The 23,765-nt window shown below is 42.2% G+C and overlaps 1 protein-coding gene across 1 annotated transcript in view; it reads left to right on the forward strand.

The window, feature by feature from the left end:
* The window catches only part of baz2bb (bromodomain adjacent to zinc finger domain, 2Bb), a 65,104-nt gene that overhangs the window by 6,318 nt on the left and 35,021 nt on the right, over positions 1–23,765 (forward strand). Inside the window, exon 2 of the mRNA XM_080535536.1 lies at positions 2,922–2,965. The gene's annotated coding sequence lies outside the window, so the exon portion shown is untranslated. The remainder of the gene's footprint in view (positions 1–2,921; positions 2,966–23,765) is intronic.

The following is a 23,765-nucleotide window of genomic DNA, read 5'->3' on the forward strand; positions in this document are numbered from 1 at the left end:
CAATCACAGTTCTTGTCAGAACTTATCAGAGAGCATTCCTCAAGTGGATTTGAATGGATTTTGGACTATTGCTGATTGAGACATGAGATTGCATTCGGGGAACTCCACACAGCCAGGGATCAAAAACATAATCATTCATTCTTATACTTCTGTTCCAATGAACAACATCTGACAAGATAAGAACAAGATAAAAACGTTCTAGACCATTATGGAAGAAAATGATTTGTCCAGGTTTGTCGTGACTGTACACGTGTGAAAGCCATTCAGCTATATTGCAGTTTTGATCTTTATGCAGTGTAGTGCATTCTTAAGATCTGTGGCTGGCTCATACTGTAGAACCCATTTCCTCAATCTTTCCATGATGATGCATGCTGTGGCCTGTAAACCCTCTCCATTGAGCCTCAGACATGGTCTGGCTCTGTATGTGTACTCAAACAAGATCATTGGTTTTCTTACCCAGCATTTAATGATGTGTATCGTTCACTCCTTGATCAGTAATGTATGCAAGAACATCGTAGATGTAGGCCCTTGATCTAGGCAAACGATTTACAAACATTTTTGTCATTGAGTAGGTGATGGGTCAACATCATTTTTTCAACATGTGTTTCCTCAGATGTTTTCTTCATCTGGTTTTAATTTCCATAAACATCACCATGGATGGAAAACACACAGGATGACTTGGTTTTGCGTAATGACTATCCTCTTTTCTCAGAGTTTACAGGCAGTGAAACCTGTAACCTGAGAGCCTAGGTCTGGTACTGTATTTTAACTTGTGCTAAATCGGACGAGAAAAGGGACATCACCCTCAGAATGTGTCCTTGTCAACACAGGATGATTCCGGATCTGTAACCAAGCCGAAGCAGGCGGCATGTTTCTCTAATTAGTGTGTGAATGATACCCATCCTTTGAGTGAATGAAGATGGAGGCACACTCCTTAGATACCATTTATTGGCTTGAAGCCATTTTGCGTGAAGCATCTGGTAGGATAGGGAAATGGCATAGCCTACAGCAGCCATCACAAGTTCGCATTGACTGAGAGCAAATAGCCGTAGCTGAAAAGACGTGAGTGCAGTTTTAATAGCATCCTGTTTGCCTCTCTCAATAGTACTCAAATAATGTTAGATGGGAACAGTTTCTACAGAGGTTTAATTGAGATGAATCACAGGTATTCAATGATAGGGATGCTCCGATTTATCGGCCACCGATTTAAATCGGCCGATTTCACTCCAAATGACTCGATCGGTGATCGGCAAAAATGGCCGATCGCAAAAACCGATTTTTTTTTTTTCTTCTTTTTTTTTCTTCTGGGGAAGACAGATAACTGAACAGAAAACATAGGAGGACGTAACAGTATGTAAACCATGAAGGCCACGTTTATGATGTCTTTTATACAGCCAAATGACTGACTTGGGCTTCAGGCCCTAACTGGGTGATAGGCCAGACCTTTACTATGCCATAAAAATGGGTCTGCGTTTGCTTGGTGCCTAATGGATCAAAACGTTTGTCTAAAAAGCAAAAAATATGTAGGATATCCAGTCAGTAGGCCTACAGTTATGTATTTTTTTTTAAATCGGTATCGGTATCGGTTGATCTTGAGGAAAAAAATCGGTGATCGGTATCGGCCCCAAAAATCCAGATCGGAGCATCCCTATTCAATGATTCACAATTATGTTTGTACCTCCATTGTGGGTGACTGTTTGGTGAATGAATTGTTCATACTTGCCTGCTTCATCAAAGACTTTGGTCAAATAGCCTAGTTTGTCTTCTGAATCAAAGGTGCACTCCTGAAAGCTCAGTCTCTATCTACCCCAAGCAAACTTAAAAAGAAAACCCACACTGTTTGCCACATGGATTACAGTTCTGATTTTTCCTGCTCTTTATTTTATCTTAAGGTAAGGTTAGTCAGAAGGCAGTGGTGGGAAAAGAACATAGACTAGCCTTTGTCTCATTATGAAAATCACCATTCAACCACTATGTAATTTATAGTAGATTAGATTAGGCATTGAAGTTTAGACTAATCTAATAAGTAGGCCTAGGCGTTATAATATATAACATATGATCATTTCCACTGTTGTGACTGTATCTGTTGTAGTGTTTCATGTGTTTTCCTGATCCTGCAGTTGTCCTTTAGACAGATTGAGAGGACTAGGGGATTTTGAGTGATGTGTAGTGGCTGTACTAAATCATGTGTACTTAAGTCTGCTGCTGACACTAGTGTTAAACTGCCGCAGCCTTCATTTCCTTCACATTCCAAAAGGAAACAAACCCAGATGGAAATGTTGTAATGAAAATAATAGAAACTTGCTGGCTCGCCAGAAATATTTGGGCTGCTTATGCAAGTGCTGTTGTTCCTGGTGATCAAATCTCCCTGGATGTGTGCTGGTGGAGGGGGTAGATTTGCTGTTATACCTGTACTGGGCTCAAGCGCAAAATGACATGACTCCCCTAGATAACGTGAGAGAGCTGACACCAAGACCATGCCTCGCACGTAATGTGCTCTTCGACTTATCCTGCTTTAGGTAGGCTAGGTCTATAGCATTTTGAACAATTGAGTCTTGCTTGCTGAGAATAAAATGTTTTGGTTCTCAAATACTGTACTGTAACATACAGTACAAGTAGGTTTGACAGACTAACAATTGGTGCTTTGGCTGTATTCCAAGTGTTGTTGAGTTTTTCCTAGTCATGTTTGAAACCAACTGGCCTTTGTGATGTTTGATCCAGCTATACTGTATGACGATTGTGCCGCAGAGCTTTGACTCCCTGTCGATGCTGGAACGGATAAGGTATTTCCCCTCAGGGCCTTGAGCTGTTCTTAATTAGCATTTTTATTTTATTTTCACGGCGCTTTCAGGGAGGAATTACGGCGAATGAATAAATCAATAAAATAAAGCAATTAAGCTGACCGTTGTCTTCTGTTTCAGTTTGCAGAGCAGTGATGTCACAGAACTGAAGATCCTCTCCAACAGTAAGTGTTTGGTCACATGACTGCACTCTAATCATTCATCGCTGCTGTAAACAATCTGCCTCTACTGTTTTGAAGTAATTTTATATGAGAAAATCAGTTTGCTTTGTCAAATTAGAAATCTGTGAAAGTCATGATGGGGATAGGCTGGACTAAAGCCTGGTACACACATAGCAGGGAGGTCCTGACCTTAGTCTACTGTACTATGGTACTATAGCAGGTAGGGATGCTCCGATCTGGATTTTTGGGGCCAATACCGATCACCGATTTTTTTCCTCAAGATCAACCGATACCGATACCGATACCGATTTTAAAAAAAATACATAACTGTAGGCCTACTGACTGGATAGCCTACATATTTTTTGCTTTTTAGACAAAAGTTTTGATCCATTAGGCACCAAGCAAACGCAGACCCATTTTTATGGCATAGTAAAGGTCTGGCCTATCACCCAGTTAGGGCCTGAAGCCCAAGTCAGTGATATGGCTGTATAAAAGACATCATAAACGTGGCCTTCATGGTTTACATACTGTTACGTCCTCCTATGTTTTCTGTTCAGTTATCTGTCTTCCCCAGGGAAAAAAAAATCTTTTTTTGCGATCGGCCATTTTTGCCGATCACCGATCGAGTCATTTGGAGTGAAATCGGCCGATTTAAATCGGTGGCCGATAAATCGGAGCATCCCTAATAGCAGGGAGGTCCTGACCTTAGTCTACTGTAGGGTACTACAGAGTGGGAGGCTGGTGGAGGCAGTAGTCTAAAGACAGGGCTCATTGTAATCCATGGAATGGAATAGGGAATGGAATCAAACACGTGTGTTTCATACTATTACTCATTCCATATCATCATATCGTACAAGGAGGCCATCCTCAGATTTCTACCTACACCAGCCTCCACTGGTCATGAAAAAAGACTTTGGCCCGATTTCCCCCCTTCTGACCAAGGACAGCAAACGCCCAATTATCGGATGGTTCTAAAGATTATCCTACAAGATTATCCTGTGGTGTGAGGTGTGTTAAGAGTCAAGTTCTCCCGACAATCTGCTCGGAAAATGGTCGGGGCCGACATTTGTAAATATTAATTTCAATATTTACGATCAAGAGTCCTCTTGTGTGTGGGCGACTCCTGAGTCCGATTGTGACGTGGAATGGAATGTAGCCAATGTAGCCAATCAAGAAGCGAGCTGACTGACGCATCTTCTTCTTTTCGTTCTTCGCCACTTTATTTGCCCTGTCGCACATGGCTGCCTCGTACAGGTCAGTCAGGGTACTACTACCATGATCACGTGAGATTTCTGGCTTGGGGGACGAGACTCTAGACTGTCATAGGACAGATCTTTATGTATGTGGTGTGCTGTATTGGGAATATCGGAGCACACCACACACAATACAATCAAAACTGTTCAATCCATGATTTTTTATCTTCATGTGTGGGGTCTCTCTCAGATAAAAAAATCAGTTAAGATTTAGAAAATCTTTATGTTTGTACCAGGCTTAAGCAGAACTCTTCAATTTAAAGCATTATTTAGGTGTAGGATTTTTCAATTGATTTAATGTATGCCCTCTTTAATGGAATTAGTTTGTGCTACATTACACTTTGCTTCCAGTTTGTGAATTTGTAATTTAGTTCCCATCTTGTATAGAATTAGCATGTCAACGTTTTTACAACATATTAATCTATGAAAAGAAGCATTTTTACTTTTGGGTAGCTCAAAATAAATTACTGTCAACCAAATTGGGGTAATTGGTGGAGTTTGAGCTGTCCTTTGCCTTTGTTTTGAATTTGAAAGTGAGCCACTTTGCATAGACTAGCTTTGAACAGTGGTTGCATGGCTGCCTCTGTCAATTGTAGTGTTACCCCCAGACAATGTCTGTAGGGATCTCAAAGCATCAGCTCCACTCCTATCTGACTTATGGCATTCCTCCAACCGCAATTACTACCACATGGTGTGAGAAGCCCATGTCCAGAGTTATTTGCAGTGGTTTATAAGTATTTCTAACACATGTTTACAACACGCAACCATACAAGAAACACCTCCATTGTTGGCTCATGCACACCATCGTGATGTTACTGTAAATATAACCGTTTTTTATTTGTTTCCAAACTGTGTTTCCAGTCATCAGACACTCTTGACAAATATCAGGTATCTGTATGTCACTGATAGCAGGACAATGTTATTGCTGGACTTCCTCTTTTACAGTCATGTCTCTGTTAGGGCTGCCAGCAAAGGAACCTTAACTTCCAACCCACTGCATTACAGACACAATTCTTTCCTCTGCAACATTTCAAATGTGTCATATGAATATTGAAAGTAAAACATCAATGCAATGCAAAAAAAATCATAGCTATGCTCTTGTTATCTCTATGTTGAAGTGGAGGTGCAGTGACATACATGTATCAGGCTATTTCTGTGTCCCTTCTTGAGGAAAAGCCTTTTAGGCTCCTTATAGTGGCTGACCCTGGCCAAGAGACAGGTCATCCGTAGCTCTCTGGACAAACAGTGCGGGAAAGTCGATGGGAAATGAGCAGCCTGGGCCGGGGCATGAGGAATCCCATCATCTCTGATCCTCGGCAGGTTGTGTGTAATGGAAACCCCCCAGGATTTACTATGGCAGTCATCAGTAACCTTCAGTTTACCTACGAGCCAGACTCTCCTCCTGCACTCCTGTTCTGTTGAAGAGGCAAGGCTGAGGAGAGGAGAGGAGGAGGAGGAGGAGGAGGAGGAGGAGGAGGGGGGATGAAAAGAGGGAAGAATAGGGGAAGAGATAGATGAGAGGAGGAAAAAAAGAAAAGGAGAGTAGAGTCAGGAGAAAAGGGGAGGACTGTATTGACTGGTGTGGTTTTACTGAGATCCCTGTCCTCTGTGGGTGTGGGTGTATGAGAGGGGAGGGGGGGGGGGTGAGCTGCTGAAACGCCAGTGTCATTTTTCTATTTCTCCTTTTTTAAATATTTATGTCCTCCTACAGTTAACGGTGTGGCTTCAAAGAGTGTATTCTGTGACGGGCCTGAATGGCTAACAGATTGCTGTGGCTGTGTAATATGATGTGGTAGTAAATAGTGGAGCCCCACTCTTCCTCCCGCTCTGGGACCATGGAGTGGAGAAGAGAGAGAGCGAGAGAGAGAGAGAGATGGGAAGAAAGGTAGGGCAAAGAGGAGAGCAATGGTGATGAAAGAACTTCAAACATAAGGCTGTAGTTGTTGTATCCTATAAGGAGTAGGCTTGACATGCATTAAATCAGTGGACTGTTCACAAAATCAGTGATTAGAGATTATAAGATCCCAACACTTCCTGTGCAGAAGTAGCCTGGCTTGATTTCCACACGGCTGTTAAATGAGGTCAGAGGTGATGAACAGACCAGATGTGTTCAAGCAAGTACTTTCAATTCAACTCGTTAGGGATCAGGATGTCGAACTGTACTGAAAGAAAGGTTCTGTTTAGGAAGGAGGCGGGTGATGCGAAAGCAGAGAGATCCACCTAATTTGACTTGGAAATGCGAGTTGTTTTGATGACTGAAATCGTCAATCCCGGGCGAGCGAGATCAAGGAGGAGAGAACAAATCCCCCCAAAGGTCAGGAGCAGTGGGGCAGCCGGGAGACTCGAGGGCTGAAACCTTACAGTAGGCTACTTCTTGGAGGCACTTTAGACACTTGTGAATAATGCAGGGCACTGGTAACCTCATCTGGCACTGGAGATCTCTGTTGTACACTGCCTTGTAAATGTGCTAATTGTCAACAATTGTGGTCAGTGGATGTCCCCATGATTTGCTGGGGACAGAAATCAGGCTTTTCATCTGCGAGTTTATGAGGACTCATCTGCCTTACTCCTCTGCAGCGCATTTTTGTTCCATACATTCACTAGGTTACATTCCCATAATGAATGCATCCTCAGATCTCCTGGAAACACTATGGTGTGTCATTGAATAGGTGTAAACCCCCTCATCGCACCCTCCCTTGTGTGACTCGAGCTCATGCCTCACTGCTAATTTGTGCGCAGACAGAAAGGATTATTTATGTCTCTTCTGAAGGGCAAATATAGAGGGAAATAATGCACCTTAATGAAGCATGCACCATGATTCATTGGTTTCACAGTTGCGCTTCAATTTGCCAAGTGATTGTAGGTCATCGGCAGCGAGCCGTTCATCTGCGTATGTAGAGAGGGGACATTTTGAGACATCGGGGGGGCTTTGGTGCTTTTGTAAAAGCAGGAGGAGGAGGATTGCAGAAGGGTTGTGCGGCAGAGGCAGGGGGATTTGTCTGGTGCTTCTGGGGCAGCTAGGGTCAGGGTGTTGCTGCTCCACAGGGATAAGACTGGGGGATGGAGGGGGTGTGGGGGTCACACAGGACCCGCTCTAAGTGCTGTCTCACAAACCGATAGAATAGATCCCACTGACCCTTCTGTTAAAGCCTCCTGCTTCGAACAGAGCCCTGCCACTCAGGGGTGCTGCTTTGCCCCCCCCCCCCCCCCCCCCCCCCAATCCACATCCCCACGCCAGCAGCCCTCTGGCGAAGGTAATGCCCACTTGCAACAAAGCCAGTTGTAACATTTAGCTACAGTGCTTGGTACAAGGCCCAGTGTGGCCCCTCCTCAGTCATGCAGATATATGCCTTGAGACCTCGAGGACAACGAGAGATCATGACACGGTCCCATAGATGCCATTGTGAGCGTCTGGGAATTTCCATGCCCCCTCTGTAATGATTTGATTTGTGCCCGGTTTCCCCCCTCTTTTTTTTAAGAGCCCTTTTTTTTTTAAAAGCACTGTTAAAGGTATAAATGTGAACCTGAGGGAAGTAATTACAGAATCAGTATTTAAAGCTGAGGGATGAGCTCCGGCCAGCTGCGCCCACAGAGGCTAATTTGTTGTCAATAAACTAGAACTAATCATGGTGCTTCCCCTCAGGGGTGAAAGGTCAGGAGAGCCCGGGTTTTTGGACAGTGCCCGGCATTGGTAAATGGGGACTTGTGTTGTAAATGGCAGGAGTGAAGCCCCATAAGGGCTTCTCTGTGGTTTGGTGTGCAGATGGTGAAGGGGAAAATTAAATTTTCTTTAGTATCATTCGGTTGTTATGGCCAGCTGCCTGCTTCTCCCTTTAATGCTGGCATTGAGACTTCAGCAGAGGCTTTTTCCCCCTCTCTGACTTCCGAGGGGCTAGCAAAATGCACCCCAGACACTTTGCTATGAAATGAAAATCCCTTTCACACACGGTACGCCCTGAAATCACTGCAAACGCAGGTAAAGAAGTCGACTCGTTACGTCGGCATGATTACAATCTTCCCCTTTTTCCAGTCACCTCTTATCATCATTTGAGTGTGAATTCAAAAAATGTGGAAACCTTGCAGCCCCCCTGAAGCACGTGGATCTAAAAGGGTTCCAATAATATCAATGCTAATAAAATGCTCTCCTTCCAGGAGCTGCATAAATGCCACTTAGCGGGATGAGGACTGCGCTGGCAGCCCGCGGTGCCTACAGAGAGAAGATCTGTACCGTCAGCGCTCAGATGAGTGTAGAGGTGATACCAAGGTGAACGCAGACTTGCAGAATGGTTGGAAATCATTGATATTCTGACTTGGAGGCTGGAAATGGCTCAGTGGCAGATGGAGTCTTTGTCAGGGAAGAAAAATGGCAGCACGGGAGTATTGGTGCTGTTTTCCCTATCAGCTCGGCTGGCGGGCGGTGACCTTCCACCACTCAGAGGGATCCCTCGCACTTAGATCAATTATCCTCCCTTTGTTTACTGGGGATATGGAAAAGGATTAAAATGTCAATTTTTAGGGGGAAGATTGTTGAGACAGAAAAGGGCCAGGGATGAGAGAAAAATGTGTTCTTTGACACATATTTTTTTAATCATCACTGAGAGCGGACCTGTGTTTAATGAATATTATCTAATTGCTGGTTAGTATCTCTAAAGTATACAGCCAACCTTATTCATTCTCTCACGTAATTAATGTCCTCTACTCTTTAGAGTTCAAATTCATTTTATTGTGTTTCTTAATGGTATTATAGACTAGTTTACCAATCTTGGCTATTTTCTGCAATCCAACATATTTTACATAGATTACATCACAAACAACATACTCGACTGAATAGTAGCCGAGGAATCTTTACTTTGCCAATTAGAAAAAGCAACACTGATAAACTGACTGTATCTTTTTTTGTTTTACTTTCATGATAATTGAATATGATTAAATATTATGCAGAAGTTTCACTGTTTAACTCACATTGTAGACATTTAGTCAAATGGTAAGTCTAATCACAGCCTATTTTTATTTCGATATTTTGACTCTTTCTGTTTAAATGGAATTTAGTTATGTGCATTGTTTATGCAAATAATCTTAATATGGTTAGAAATGGACGCAGTCCCTGTTGCAGAGAATGATGTACAGTACATGTCCAGAATAAAACAGTGATATGCAATCATCATTCTTGGCTGAAAGCAAATTCAAGGTAAGGAAAAATATTGAAAGGTCAGGGAAATGAAATGAGAAAAAGAACAAATGATGCAAAAAGCGAATGACACTGAGACCCTGGTTTAATATGTATGTATTTCAGCTTGATGGTTGATTTCATTAGCGTGTCTCATTGTTATGCATCGACTGTTCTCCTGCAGCAAAATGAATATTGTATTCACATGGCCTGAATATTCAGGAGGAAATGTTTGGATTTAGATGGCATCCTTCAGAAAAAAAAAGATTTTGCTTCCCTGCCCCTCATGGTCACAATTAATACAATTCTAACGATTGTCATTCACTCCAGATGTCGTGTAATTTGTAGAGTGGTGTTAAGTTGCTCACACTAATAATTGTTTTCCAGGCATAGGTTTGGGGGGTTTTCTTATAGTCCACCAACTGTGATTGTTGTAAGGGTGGTTGACATATGCTGTCAATGCAGTTGGTTTCTAGTCCGTTAGATACACGGCTCTTGAGCAGCAGGCTGGTATGAAACTAGAGAGAAATCTATTGTGAGGGAGCCAAATATGTAAAGAGAAGAGAATAGCCTACTTCTTGTATCGTCAACTGAAACCTAAGGACTTCCACAATGGATGAGAGTTTGTGCTGATACAGTACAGTACCTGTTCCACTGCTGTAGTACAGCTCTGCCTTTACAGAGCGATTAACCTGCCAGCTAGCAGGACTCACTCAGGTTTACAGTCCCATTTACAAATGTAGGGCTGATGTACCCAGCCAAGCAGCAGCCCTGTCTCTGTCCAAAAGGCAGCAGTCTCATGAAATGGATATTACAGATATCCTTTACCCACATTGGATGGGAATCAACGCCAGTTTGAGTGCAGAAGTGAGTCGGCCTTGTTAAATGTATTCCCGGCCAAATTCCCCTCTAAGTCTTGTGTGGTTGCACAAGGTTAACTGAATAAGCATTGTGTCTCAATAAGACTAAGCAAACAGGAGTGAATGGTATAGGGTGGGCACATGTGGTGTTTAAGGAAGGCCATCTTGTGTCCTTGTTGAGAGAATGATAACAGCCTTGTTCCTTTGGTCATGTATCTGATGATGCCGTGAACCCAATAGGCTTCAGGACGATTTGCTTATTAGAGAGAAATGAAACAGCATTCAATGTTTTCACTTTCCAATTTAAGTAAAGATATTATTCATATTTGTGGCCTGCAGAAAAATATGATAATAGTAAAAATGCCTTTATAAGACAGACCAAAGTTGAAGTACAAGAAGGCCTGGTCAAAGTGTTTCATTCTTGAGCATCTGAGAGGTTATCCTATGTGAAGCCATCGAAATTAAGAGCAAGTTGCCATTTTTTCGTCTCTGTATTGAGGGTGAGATTACCCTGTGATGCCAGGCATCTGTCCTCCCCTGTTTCATGCCCTGCTGCACACAGCTTTCAGAGGGCATTGGCTAGATGCTGTAACAGGAGCTGTGTGGAGCATTTTTCCATTAGCGAGGCTCTGTGTGCAAGGTGCTCTGTTTCACACCATCTTTATACACCTGCCCCTGCTATGAAAACAAAAACAGACAAGTCTCCTAGACGTAGGCCTACTGCTTAGAGGGCATACAGGTGGTGCAGATGTCTGTACCGGAAATAGACTTGCAATTTGAGTACAAGTACAGTATGTGAACTTGAAATGGATAGTGTTGTTATGATAATCAATAGTTTGGGCGGGGGTAATCGTAATTGTCATAATTTCATCAGCAGATTTTTTGTAACATTAATTAGGTACAATGCTTGTCAATGATATGTTAATAATTGGAAATGTCTCCTTTTACCTGTCTTAAGCTTATACCAGCCTTTATGGGATGTCTCGCCTCAATATCTTGTGCAAGACGACAGCGCTGATATTTGTGGCAAGCAAAGGGTTAAAGTGGGTTTTGCAGCGATAGTGGTGGGGAGTGTGGTTGGAGGCATCGAGTGAGACTTGACAGGAATTCTGAGGTTCATGTGGTCACAGGTGACAGAGGAGCCTGGCTGTATTCTTGCATGCAGATGAGTATTGAGCGCTTCCTGTGACTATTAAGTTAATTTTCACCTTCCAGTCTCTAGCAGACATTTCATTTTCATAGCCTCAGTGTTGAGTGTTAAGTAAGAGATGGAGCAGTGCATGTGTGCGTGCACTACTGTGGATGAGCAGAGAGCCATATAACCTACATAGAGTTTGGACACCTTTTATACTAGTTGCCATTATGTTAGTGCCTTTGAGTGTTCCATTTATCCATCCATGTTGAGTATTTGGATTCTAGTTCTGTTCTATTCTACCAGTTTGGCCAAACTCTCTGTAATTATGGCTCTGTGTGTGTGAGCACATCATGAGTCCCAGATCACTGCAGAGTCTCAATTGCCCAGACATATGAGATGTGATGAGGGAAGGTTGTGGACTTTAGTCTATGGCCAAATCAGTTATTGTGCCAAATACTACCAACACAGCCTAAAACATATTCAGCAACATGCCTCCGCCAAGATACTGTAGCACTTTACCCTTTCTGGTATTGGCAACACTCACAACCAACCAACCAACAATGGTTTACCTGCGTACAGTAGTAGAACCTTTGTTACCTTTGAGTTTTTATGATTTATAGTCAGGCCTACATGTGGAAATGATTTGTGACTTTGTTATGCTTTATTGGACAATGAGGCTGTTGCAAATGTTCTACAACAGTTGGTAGTGTCAGCAAGTTATATGTTGTCTTTCTGCTTGTGTTACCCAAGTCCACAATGTAGACATTGCAATCATTTTGGGCTTATTTTATTTAGCTGTAATCATTTAACATATGATTTGTATGGAACTCAGACAATAGGATGTGATGACCATAGCAAAATTCTAGGCTAATACAAACCAGCCAGCCTACTGTAGGTGGGCACATGTACAAAATGACAGATTTTTGTTATCCAACGTCAATGTCCCTCACAATAAAAAACAATTTTATAAAATACAAAATAGTCAGATTTCAAATATGCAGTGGGTGCCGATAATAGCCTCCAGTGCAGTAATAATTCATGAAAGTCCTACAAATGTCCATTTTAATAGCTTTCTAAGGACATTGACTGGTCAATGGTATTCAAAACTAAAGATAGGCACTATTACACATTGAGTCCTTCATGATACTATACAGGACCAAGTGGAGCACAGACGCCACGGATGTGAAAACTGGGATGATGGAAATGTTCATTTAGCAGAGAGAAGCTCTTTTTTGAAGATGGCTCAGAGGCAGACAGGAAATTAGTTATTTTCTGAGAACATTCATCAAAATAAAAATAGTCTGATGAGTATCCCAAGTGACTCTTTCAGCCCTGAATACACTCACTAAAGAAGGCACAGCTGCACACACGCCATGCGCGTAGTGTCAACTCTCCAATGAATTTCAGGTGTTTTTGAGCAATATTAAAATCATCCCTCTGTTCGCTCCTCACTAGTCTCAAATCTTTTGTCCTCTGTTTCTTCCTGTGAATAATACAGAAGCTTGAAAAACACTGCCTATTTTATTCGATAACCTGGAAAAATTGTCTGACCGCTATTTTGATAGGCTAGGCATATTGCCAAGTCTAAGAAATTCAGCACTGATGACAACACAAGCTTGTGACACTGCTATCTGTGATAACCTTTCATTTAATGGCTAACAGAAGCAGAGTGTAGACAGAGGTTGAATGTGCCCAATGACTCCATAGCTCTTGTACAGAGACAAATGGAATCTAGGGTATCTGAGCTCAGATAATGGAGTGTGTTTTATTTGTACTGTCTTCCTTTCTCAGTGGCATGATGCGTGAAGGGTGTTTGTGAAAGGTGCACAACCATTCTGCCTGTCTGAGATCAGGAAGTGCAGTGCATTAGTTGTAGGCTGGCAAGCTTATTTTTTTTAACCTATCTTTGTGGGCACAAAGACTAAATCCAAATTGACAAATGTCCTTTTTAAACATTCAATTTCAGCCTTTGGTAGAAGATGGGCCTAAATGTGATTTGATTATCTGTAGAGTGCTTTCACACTTCCTCTTTGTTGCCCAGTGATAGTTAATGATAGACTACACTTATGCTTATCTCTTCAGCTCTGACTTATTACCAACATTTGCTTAGCTGAGCTATGTGGGGCCTACACATGCCATAAATACTGGACTTACTGGGCATTATGTATTGCAGAGCTGTGACTGGGCAGTGAACCAGTGAGAGATGCAATGTTAAAATGAATGGGATAGATAACTCACACAATGTGATGTGATGAGGAAAGGTTGTGGGCTCAGTCTATGGGCACAGCCAGTCATTGCGCCAAACACTACCAACACAGTTTAAAACAGGTTTAGTAACATGCCTCTGTCAAGTTAGCTAGCACTAGCACAAGTCTACTCAATGCTCACAGGAATAAATCGGTGGGTCTGAACAATTTGCAAATATGCCTAGTTTGTATTTGACTTGTCCTCTTGACATCTTTGATTGCCATTGTAAAGCTGAGCTGTCTTGCTGAATGTTTACAGCAATGAAACTGTGATGTTGTTTTTCAGGTTAAAGTTTGATTCGCCTGTCTTTGACAAGTGTGAGGAACCTTCAAGGCCATACCTTTAGTCTGCACCAGTCCAAGAGAGCCAGTGCGTAGTTGTGCCAGAGAATTGCAAAGCCAAGAGACTCCATAAATGACTACTTCCTGTAATGCTCTCGAAGCTGACTTTCTAGTCTAGTGCATACAAATACATGCTACAAATAAATAATTGCTGGTTGAGTTGTTCAGCCTTGCATTTCTCAGAGCGCAAGCACACGTGAGCTCAGACTGTAGTGCAAGTACAGTAGCTATGGAGAAGTCCCCTGTCTACGCCACAATGGAAATGTGATAAATACCCATTAGTTACACCAACCTGACACCTTCCTTAAAGATCCAGAGGGTTAAAACTGTCAGGACTAGGCCTACTGCTGAAAAAATCATATCCATTTTGGTTGTTTTTCAAAAAATAGTCTCTACTTTCTGTAAGTGAGTGAGTGTAGGCTAAATGTTCAAATGGAGTTCATGGGTTCTAAATTGTCATTTACGCTTGGCCCTGGGCCAGCCTGGGGCAAACCTGGGATCTGGATTTAAGTGGCTCTCATACAAAGTAGAAATTAGGCCAAATGTGAGACACTCCATTTTATTCATCACAGCTGAATACAAATTGCTTCATTGTGTGACTTTTGCCCACAAACATCAGAAGGGCACATGTTACTTTATAATTGAATTCCAAGGAAATTAAAAACCTTTTTTTGTGGTAATATAGTCATAGTCTCACAGCCAAGTTATCCTGGTGTTTTAGATGTGTCGAGCAATGTGTCTCCCTTTCATTAATATGACTCAATGCTAAATAAAAGCTGAAGCATGACCAGAAACATGACATTTGATCATATTATAAGTCAAGCAACAATCAGACATTTGGAAAAAAACAAAACATAGATGTTTTATCTGTTTATCCCCCGTGCATGTTGTCGCAGTAATGTTAGACTTATTACGACAACTCAATGGAGCTGAACCTTCATGATTACGGTAATATCAGATTCATACTCTGTTGTAATTGATTGGAATTGAAATGGAGAAGAACCATGTTTTCACTATGTCTTTTGTTAAGGGGTCTGAAAGCATTGCCTGCAGTCGATTCAACGACCTTCAAAGTTGTTTTGCACGTTATTGCGTATTTTTCTAAAATGATAATCAAGCTCTTCAAGACCTGTGTATTCTTTAAGGCAGTCCTATCCAGCAGGAATTCAAAAACCCTGTGCAAGGTGTTTTTGCCCGTTGCTGTTGATGGAGACATCTCTCTAGAGTGAATCTCCCCTTGCTTATAAATGCAAATTTCTCACATTAAGGGAATATGTTTAGTTTAGGGTTATGCTGGGTTATATGCTTAGAGATAATTACTCACTTTTTCTTCACACTCAAAAACAGCATTGACACTAAAGTGATTTTTCAAGAATAAAGACCTAAGAAGCATTTGTTCAGCATATTGGTTGAAATTATATGTTTTCTGTGTCCTAATTGGCATACAATGTGTCTTAGTGTTATGTAAATTCAGTGTGGAGATACACTTTAACTATAATTTAAATGACGAAATGTAGCTTGCCCAAATTGTCTCAAAGTAACTTCCCTACATAGCAGGAAGCCCTCTCACTGTTGCTTAAATAACTGTATCATGGTGGTTTCCTTCAATGTTATACTCAACCTTCAAGGTATTTCCTTGCTTAAAAAGTTGGAATTTCAAGGCTATAGTTAGACTTTGCATGTTTCTGTATGGTAATGCTAACAGCCTGCTACTGCTCTACTAATTCCTAACTGTAGCACAACCCCACATCTTCATTGCATTGACTCTCTTGATTCCTCCACTGATTTCTAGGTATTCTATTCTTAGATTAGATAAATTATGGGTGACCTATCCCTTTAAGATGCTGACTAACACGACTTAAATGCAGAAAGCAGCTGGAAATATGTTTTGGTAATGAGCAACATAGTCCTTTGCATTCCATTCTGTGAAATGGTAGGTCTAGGCTATGATTTATTCTATTTGACTCCTAAACAGTTCTACTACTAGGTGGTAAACCACAGCACAGTAGGCCATATTTTAATGGCCACATAATAAAATATGAGTTGTGCTTTAGAGGAAGAGAATCAGGGGCTGTGTGTTTCTTCAGTGTTCATTTAGGAAAAGATGTGCTCCTCGTAATTAGAAGTCAATTTTACAAAATTGATTAGGTTATGCTAATCGTGGAGGATAATATCTTTAAAACCAAGAGTAGAAACGACAATGCAGCTGTCGTCAGAGACTGTTTGTTCCCTGTGTGTACCTTGAGATGTCAGTGTGTATTTCCCAGATGAGTGGCACAAAAATGGCTGTGTGTGAAACTGTCAGCTCACCCACAGAGTGTTAGGAGGAAGATGTGCTGCAGCGTAGGCTATTTATCTGCTTCTCCTTAAGCAGAGCACTTTGGTTTTCCATTTGGGATCGTCCTCTGGTGGCAGATTTGTTTTGGTATTCTGTTATTCCTCTATACGCTAAGTTTGTTTATTTATTTGTTTGTTTTGTTACCTGTTAAATATAGGACAATGTTCATTTGAATGCAATAGGATAGATTAGGTTTATATTTTGACTTGGTTTAGTTGTTTCACTTTCTTTCTTTCATTTATTTTTTTTTTCTCTCTTTCTTTCTTTCTCTTCTTTGTGTGTGTGCATACTTCCACGTGCAGCTCTAGCGATGTGAAGCCTGGACTGAGGGTGATTGACAGATTAAGGTGAATGGCTGTGTGTGCAGCAGATGAGTGGGGGGTTGTGTCGTGTGCTGTGACCAGCCAGGGTTCCTTTATTTCCTTTGTGCTGATGCACGGACCATGGCTATGCTCTGCTGCAGGCCGAGTGATTGAGTGAGAGAGAGAGAGAGAGTCACCACCATGTCTCTCACATTACCATCCCGGACCTCTCAGCTCAGCCACCCACAACAGTCTACCGACCAGCCATCATCTCACCACTGCTCTCTCCGTTTCCCCTGCAAAGCACTAACAGTGTCTGTCACGATTACTTTGTGATGGTCCCTTGCATGATAGGAAGCAGAAAGTTAGCCTAAACATAATCAAGGCCTCTGTTTAACACAGAGTAGATTTCGGTGACTTTTTAAAATATTTTTTTTACACCGTAACAGCTGTAACAGCTATGGTTTACTGTTGTTTCAAACCAGAGTGTTGCACTCCCTTTTTGAGTTTGAAGAATGTGGCAGGAGGTGGTTGGCCTCTCCTTGTCCCATGTTGCTCCCGTGTTATCTTAATCATGCTCTGACCTATCTGGAATTTCTAGGGCCTCTCCTCCAGCCTCTTTTGTAGGGGCAAGAATTTGGTTTCAGGTTTTGGATCTTAATCCCATACCACACTGACTGGCTGAGAGAGGAGCCACCGCTCTAGGCCTAGGCTACACATTTAAAATGGAGAGGTACATGCTGTCTACTGTACATGAAAGCGTTTGCCTGGACCTGTGAGAATGTGTGTCATGGGGCTATGGAGTGGTGTTTATGGTACAGATTGAACAGATTTTATTTCTAAGAGGCTAAGATGGATACAGTATGAATAAGCCTAATATATAAAAAGGGCACTGTCACCTTCTTTTTTGTCAAAGCTTTGCTTTTTAATTTTTGCTGTGCAAATGTCAGGGATACAAATACATTGAAGTTATAGCCTAGCGTTTTTATTAAGTACCACTTTCGAATGCAACGTTAAAGTAAATGAAGGGTATCCTTTAAATAAAAGGATTACACATTCGAGAACCAACATTATCAGACGCTTCCTTCTCCCATTCCTAGAAGTCAAGTAAAAGAGGTTGTGCCTGCCTTGAAAAGCCTGTAGGCTTTATGTAGCCACAACAATGCATGCACTCATTGCTCAAAACTTTTTGGTCCACCTCTCATTTTCCGTTTGCAGCATGTCTTTTGGGACTAGGACTAGGCCTAGTCATTGTGGAAATTGAATTCTGCTTACCCTAAAGCAACATTTCCATCCAAGCCATCCCACTAATTTAACTCCATAGAGGTAAATGTAGAATGTGTATTTCACTATGCTGTGCAAGACTCCAGATAGAGCCCAGATTTACACACTCGGGATTGGAAGTAAACTAAACATAGCACTTCAGTGGTTGAGTGTGTAATATTTCCTCTCAGTATTTTTGGTTCCCATCTCCCTCCTCTTCACTGTAGCAGTGGACATATGGAGGGTGTGTGACGAATGCTCTGTCAGGGACGCTCTGGATCTGTTTTATTGCTTCATTTGGCTCACTGCAGCCCACTCTCTATGTGCTGCTGATATGAGATTTATGAGAGAGACACACACACACACACACACACACACACACACAGACACACACACTCAGAGAGAGAGAGAGAGAGAGAGAGAGAGAGAGAGAGAGAGAGAGAGAGAGAGAGAGACACACACACACACACACACACACACACACACACACACACTCAGAGAGAGAGAGAGACACACTCAGAGAGAGAGAGAGAGACACACACACTCAGAGAGAGAAAGAGAGAGAGACACACTCAGAGAGAGAGAGAGAGAGAGAGAGAGAGACACACACACACACACACACACACACACACACACACACACACACAGAGAGAGAGACACACACACACACACACACACACACACACACACACAGAGACACACACAGAGACACACACACACACACACACACACACACACACACACACACACACACACACACACACACACACACACACACAGGATAGAGAGAGAGACACCCCCCTCCACAAGAATGAAAAAGCCATCATAGGGATGTTTACCTTGATCCTGGCTGCCTTTTATTTCAGCCTCGGCCACCTGACAGCGTTGGGGAAATGGGATAAAAGCAGTATTTGCCTCCATCGTTCCCTCTACATAAATAGCAAGGAGACACATTGTTTATTTGGTCATCCGGCGAATCAAGGTCACTGACATGGCTGTACACCGCCCTAAAACTTTTAAAAAGGCTGGCAGGAGCCTTGGACTTTGTATCCTCATTGTCTATGGCAGTGGTATTATTAGCCAGTGAAATAAGCGGTGTCTGACACGACCCCAGAACCTAAGGACCAACACACTATTGCTACTGCTGCACATTGACATCCAGAGGCCCAGGACCACTCAAGGGATGTTTTAGAGACTAGAACTGTGGCCTGATAACAGTAACAAAGACGTGGCACTACTAATCTTGAATTGTTTTATGGCATATTATATTATAGCATAGCATTAACGAGATGTGTACAAAGTCTAGGCCTACTTTGTTTTTACCATGCACATTTTGTTTCATATGGCTTTCAAACACCTAGCCTAACATATCAACTTGTGAAAAAGTTGTTAATCATCAGTCTAATCTCTTTTACCTAATTAGTGATTGACAATGAAGATGACTTTTGTGTATATTTTTACTCTTGAATTAACAGGGAGAGAATGCCCTTGGGTCTGACGTGTTTTATTTAGCGTTGAATGAAGGATAACCTTTGCTCTGGCAGCCTAGTCTCATGTTTAATTTGTAGCTCTGTCTCCTGTCAGGTGATTCCTTCCTATTTATATTCAAGCTCTTTCTCCTGTTTACATGCAAATATACCTTCCCCCATCATATCAGGCTGAGGATACTGTTATGCTGAATTTAGGTTTGAATACTCCCCATATTTGAGTCACATTAACACCTTGCTTTGTGTGGATAATTGAAGTTGCAAGTTAAAGCTATGCAAATTATGTTTTCCAGAGAAGTGCTGCATTTTTATCACCTACATGACACTTGGCTGGAGCTCGAAAACATATTATTTTAGAAAATTCTGCTCAACATAAACAAACCTTTTTGTGTGATTGCTAGCAATAGTGTATTGGTCATTATTAGCCTCTATATCAATGTTTTAGTAACTACATTTTTAAAATGTTATTTTTATCGAATAGCCAAAGCCAAATTGCACATCAACAAAGCTCTTAAAAACATTTGGAATGGGAAATATGTTATTATTTTTGCTCTTGAAAGTTTGGTTTGGGAGAATAATGATATTTCAATACTACTGGTAATTTATGATTCTCGCGTGGTACAAAAGACAAGAAAAGGACATGAAACAGTCCTGTTAAGGCTACGTTGATTACAAAATATGAAAGGCTTTAGTATTTTCCTCAGGTCCTCGGTATAGATCCAAGCGTCTTGGGTGACAATAGAGTATTAGGCTGAGCATGCAGATGCTGTTAGGGGCCCTCATTGTTCCGGGCTGAAAGCAATAGCCGTTTTCTTTTTGTCTTGCCTCTCACATGCGTGTCATCTGCATTATGCATATCATGAGTGAAAAAGGCTCCAATCAGACCACTGATGTAGGTCTCTCCTGTTTCCTCTCTCCTGTAGCATTCTACCCTTTTCCTCTCTCTCTTCCCCTTCACCGTTTCTGCAGATGAAGAACATGTGAATGGGTGTGTGTGTGTTGTCTTTGACAGTGGAGGGTCTGGATCGCTGCATCGTTCAGATCCCACACCCATATATTTCAGGTGTAGTCAATGAAGTGTTTGTGTGTTCGGAATTAGGCCTATATCTAATTTCTTTCCTCTATATGTCTACGATAACAATTGTGTTGTTACAACAATAACACATTTCTCATAGTGTGGCAGGAGCTAATGTGGAACACTGATTTTTTTCACCTAACAAGTAGGGCAGTGTTTTGTTCGTAGGTAGGTTATGGAATTCAGGGTATATGTATTGGAATTAAGGGTACAACATTGATCTTATAGGCCTACTTGACTGTGAGAAAGTGGAGTTCTGTTTCAACCCCCTTCTCTCTCTCTCTTTCTCTTAATTCAAACATTGCTTTTTTTGTCATGGCAAAAGAACAATACATTCTCTCAAAGCTGTTAAAATGATATGGGTTAGGCCGTTCCCAATTACAATTAGATTTGGTTAGGCTAGATGTGAAATGAAAGAAAACATCAATTCATGGCTAAGGCCTATTTAGAATACAGTTATTGGCCCATTCAGTAATGTACTGGAATCTACAATGTCTAGATCATAATTTAGTTTCACAGGATGTGACTCCACATAGTGATATTTCCTGCTTTTTATTCAACAGAAATTGAACGTTGACACTATTGTATCGTGGCCCGAATTTCGGCTGTTATTTCCTCATTGCTTCCTTTATCAGTAAGAGATCATCATTGTAATGTAGCCGGTGGGAAAAGAAACAGTTGAGCAAATGATTCAGGAGTAAACAAGAGGGGCAGGATGGGAATTGATGTAATGTACAGTAATAACAGAGAGTGATTATCTCTAACAAGCATTGGCTTGCCATACCCTCTCTCCCCTGCATTTGGAAACGGCACATTAAGGACGACTAGGCTACAGTACATGCACCATAGCCATAAACAGCGTCTGTTGTAATAGTTCTCTAAATGCATCCTGTTAAGGATTCATGGGAGTAGTCTATTAACACGTAATAAGGGAGACATTGCCTGGTGAACTACACTGTTCCTCAGTATGGAGATTTAGGGTGACATTTTGACCAATTAGGGAAGCAGCACAATTGTCAAAATAATCCACCATAAAGGTTCACATTTTTGGTTCATACTGCATGAACGTCACAGAATCAGGCTCAGTACAATACAAGTATTGAGTTCTTTGAAAAAAGTAACTAACCACACCAATGTGTGCCTGTTGATGCCACCTTGTCATGCTGCCGTCACAGAGAATAGGTAAGAGGTGAAGGAAAGGTGTGAATGAACCTTTAAACTATTGGCACTGCCACAGAATCACCCACAGATTACGTGAGCAAGGTCTGTGTGAGCGCTTAGTGGTGTTATTCCCACAGGCACCAACATTTTACTTTGACTTCGTCTCATGTCAGCCACTTTGAGAGACCGGTAGCAACACATGAAGGGACGAATAAAATGGCATGTCTTTCTCTTTTCCTCTCTCGCTCTCTCTCTGTATGTGTCTAATTAAAATGTGCAGAGAAACATATTTTATGGCTAATGCCTGGTGTTGACGGGCCAGGAAAGGCAGCAGCTCCAGGAATGTGTCTGTGATGGATGTCAATCCGCATGGAACATGTGGGATTCCTGTTTCCAGCCCCCGACGTTCCGCCCCTGTATCACTCGGAATGGAAATGATCTGCGTACGCGCTCAAACTGTGCTACCGCTGCTGTGAAGGACAAATGTGTTTCTTCAAACATTTGTCATACTGAACTCCCACATCATTCATCAGAGTTCATTTGCCTCCCAAACTAACCCCCCCCTCCCTCTTTATTCACGGTAGCATTCGATATGTGTTTCAGCAGTCGATGCGAACAGAATTACTTTTTGGCGTGAAGGTCTCCCCTAAAAGATGTATGCTCCCCACGGAGTGATGATGACAGAATGCCTGCCTTTTGTATTTTGTGGGTCATTCTTAAGAGCCAAAATTGATTATTATCCTCATATTATGAGCCCAGATGGATCCCTGCGTTGAGTGTGATATGTGTGCCCTTGTATACTAGGTCAAAGATGTGATTACAGCCCAGGCCTGTGAAGGGTCTAGATGCTCTATAGATGTTGTGGTAGGCAACCAGGCAGACAGAGCCCAGACGAGGTTGTAGTGGGAGGTGCGTTTTCTTGGATCATGGCAGGCTTTGGAATACAGCACATCACTGTAATGTGGCACAGGGACACCCCCTGTGGCAATGCCAAAGTGGTCTGAAAGGCTGAGGGATGTTGTCCATTTTAACTAATACTGCACTGCCATCTGCCACCCAAGACTCCATAAAGGAAATGGGGTTTTATTGGGGGGGTTGTAGTTTGAGGCCCTTCCACCTCACACTGGTGCTTCTGCAAGCATCACCGAGATAGAAGGGCATCCAAAAATATATTTGAGTTAGTCAGTATTAATATTCTGTAAGTACATGTTTGAAACTGTTTGTAAAAACACGTACAATACACATACTTTGGAGTAAATGACTGTTAGTTTGATTTCCTGTGAATCATGTGTACACAATGTGATGTACTTCCCCCTTCATTACGAATGGCATAGCCTGCATCCATGAACATAAAACCCCAAGAAGCACATGGTTTCATTTGTCTCCCAGCATGGGGCATAAACAAGGGGCCTACTACAAACACACAGCCTGAGATGAATGGGAAACCAGACCTGACTGCTAAAGCATTGGGGGCAATCATTGCAACATCCAGCATGTTGTTTTTCTCTCCGGTGCATTCTGTTCGTCTACAGTACACGTAGATCCTCTCATAATAGCTCTCTCTCTCTCTCTCTCTCTCTCTCTCTCTCTCTCTCTCTCTCTCTGTCTCTCTCTCTCTCTCTCTCTTTCTCTTATGACCTCCTTCACGAAAATGTTAACAGACTGTTTGATCATGATTGGAGGCGTGGGAAGGCGAGAAAAGGTGTCCTCATTCCTTTCATCATAACGAACCCTGCCTCTCCAATGTTCTCTCAGATGTGTCCCAATCTAAAGTTTCCCCCCATTAAGAGGGCTGGAGCAAGGGGGCAGACAGGAGCAGTTCATCACTGTCCTGGATAGGTGCAGTAGTTGGGGGCGTATGAAAGGCTTGAGCAGGGCCCTTGTCACTCGGCATGGCAGACGCGGGCGGAGGTCTTGCTGGTCTGAAGCTCGGGGGAGCCTGGCGTTTCAGCTGAACTGTGGATGTACCAGTGAACTTGTGGTGCACCCCGACCAACGCCGACCTCAGACACTCTCCATTTCGACCGTCCTCAGCTGGTATCTGCCAGCCAAGTCCCCGCAGGGGGTGCCTCCTCCTCACAGACACACGCAAGTGAATAAAAAAAAAATGAAATCTTCACAAATAATTCACTTCATTTTGGTCGCTGGTCTCCGTTTCCGCTGGGTGAACTCAG

The sequence above is a fragment of the Nansenia antarctica genome, assembly GCF_963989245.1.
Source record: "Nansenia antarctica genome assembly, chromosome: 7".
NCBI lineage: Eukaryota > Metazoa > Chordata > Actinopteri > Argentiniformes > Microstomatidae > Nansenia > Nansenia antarctica.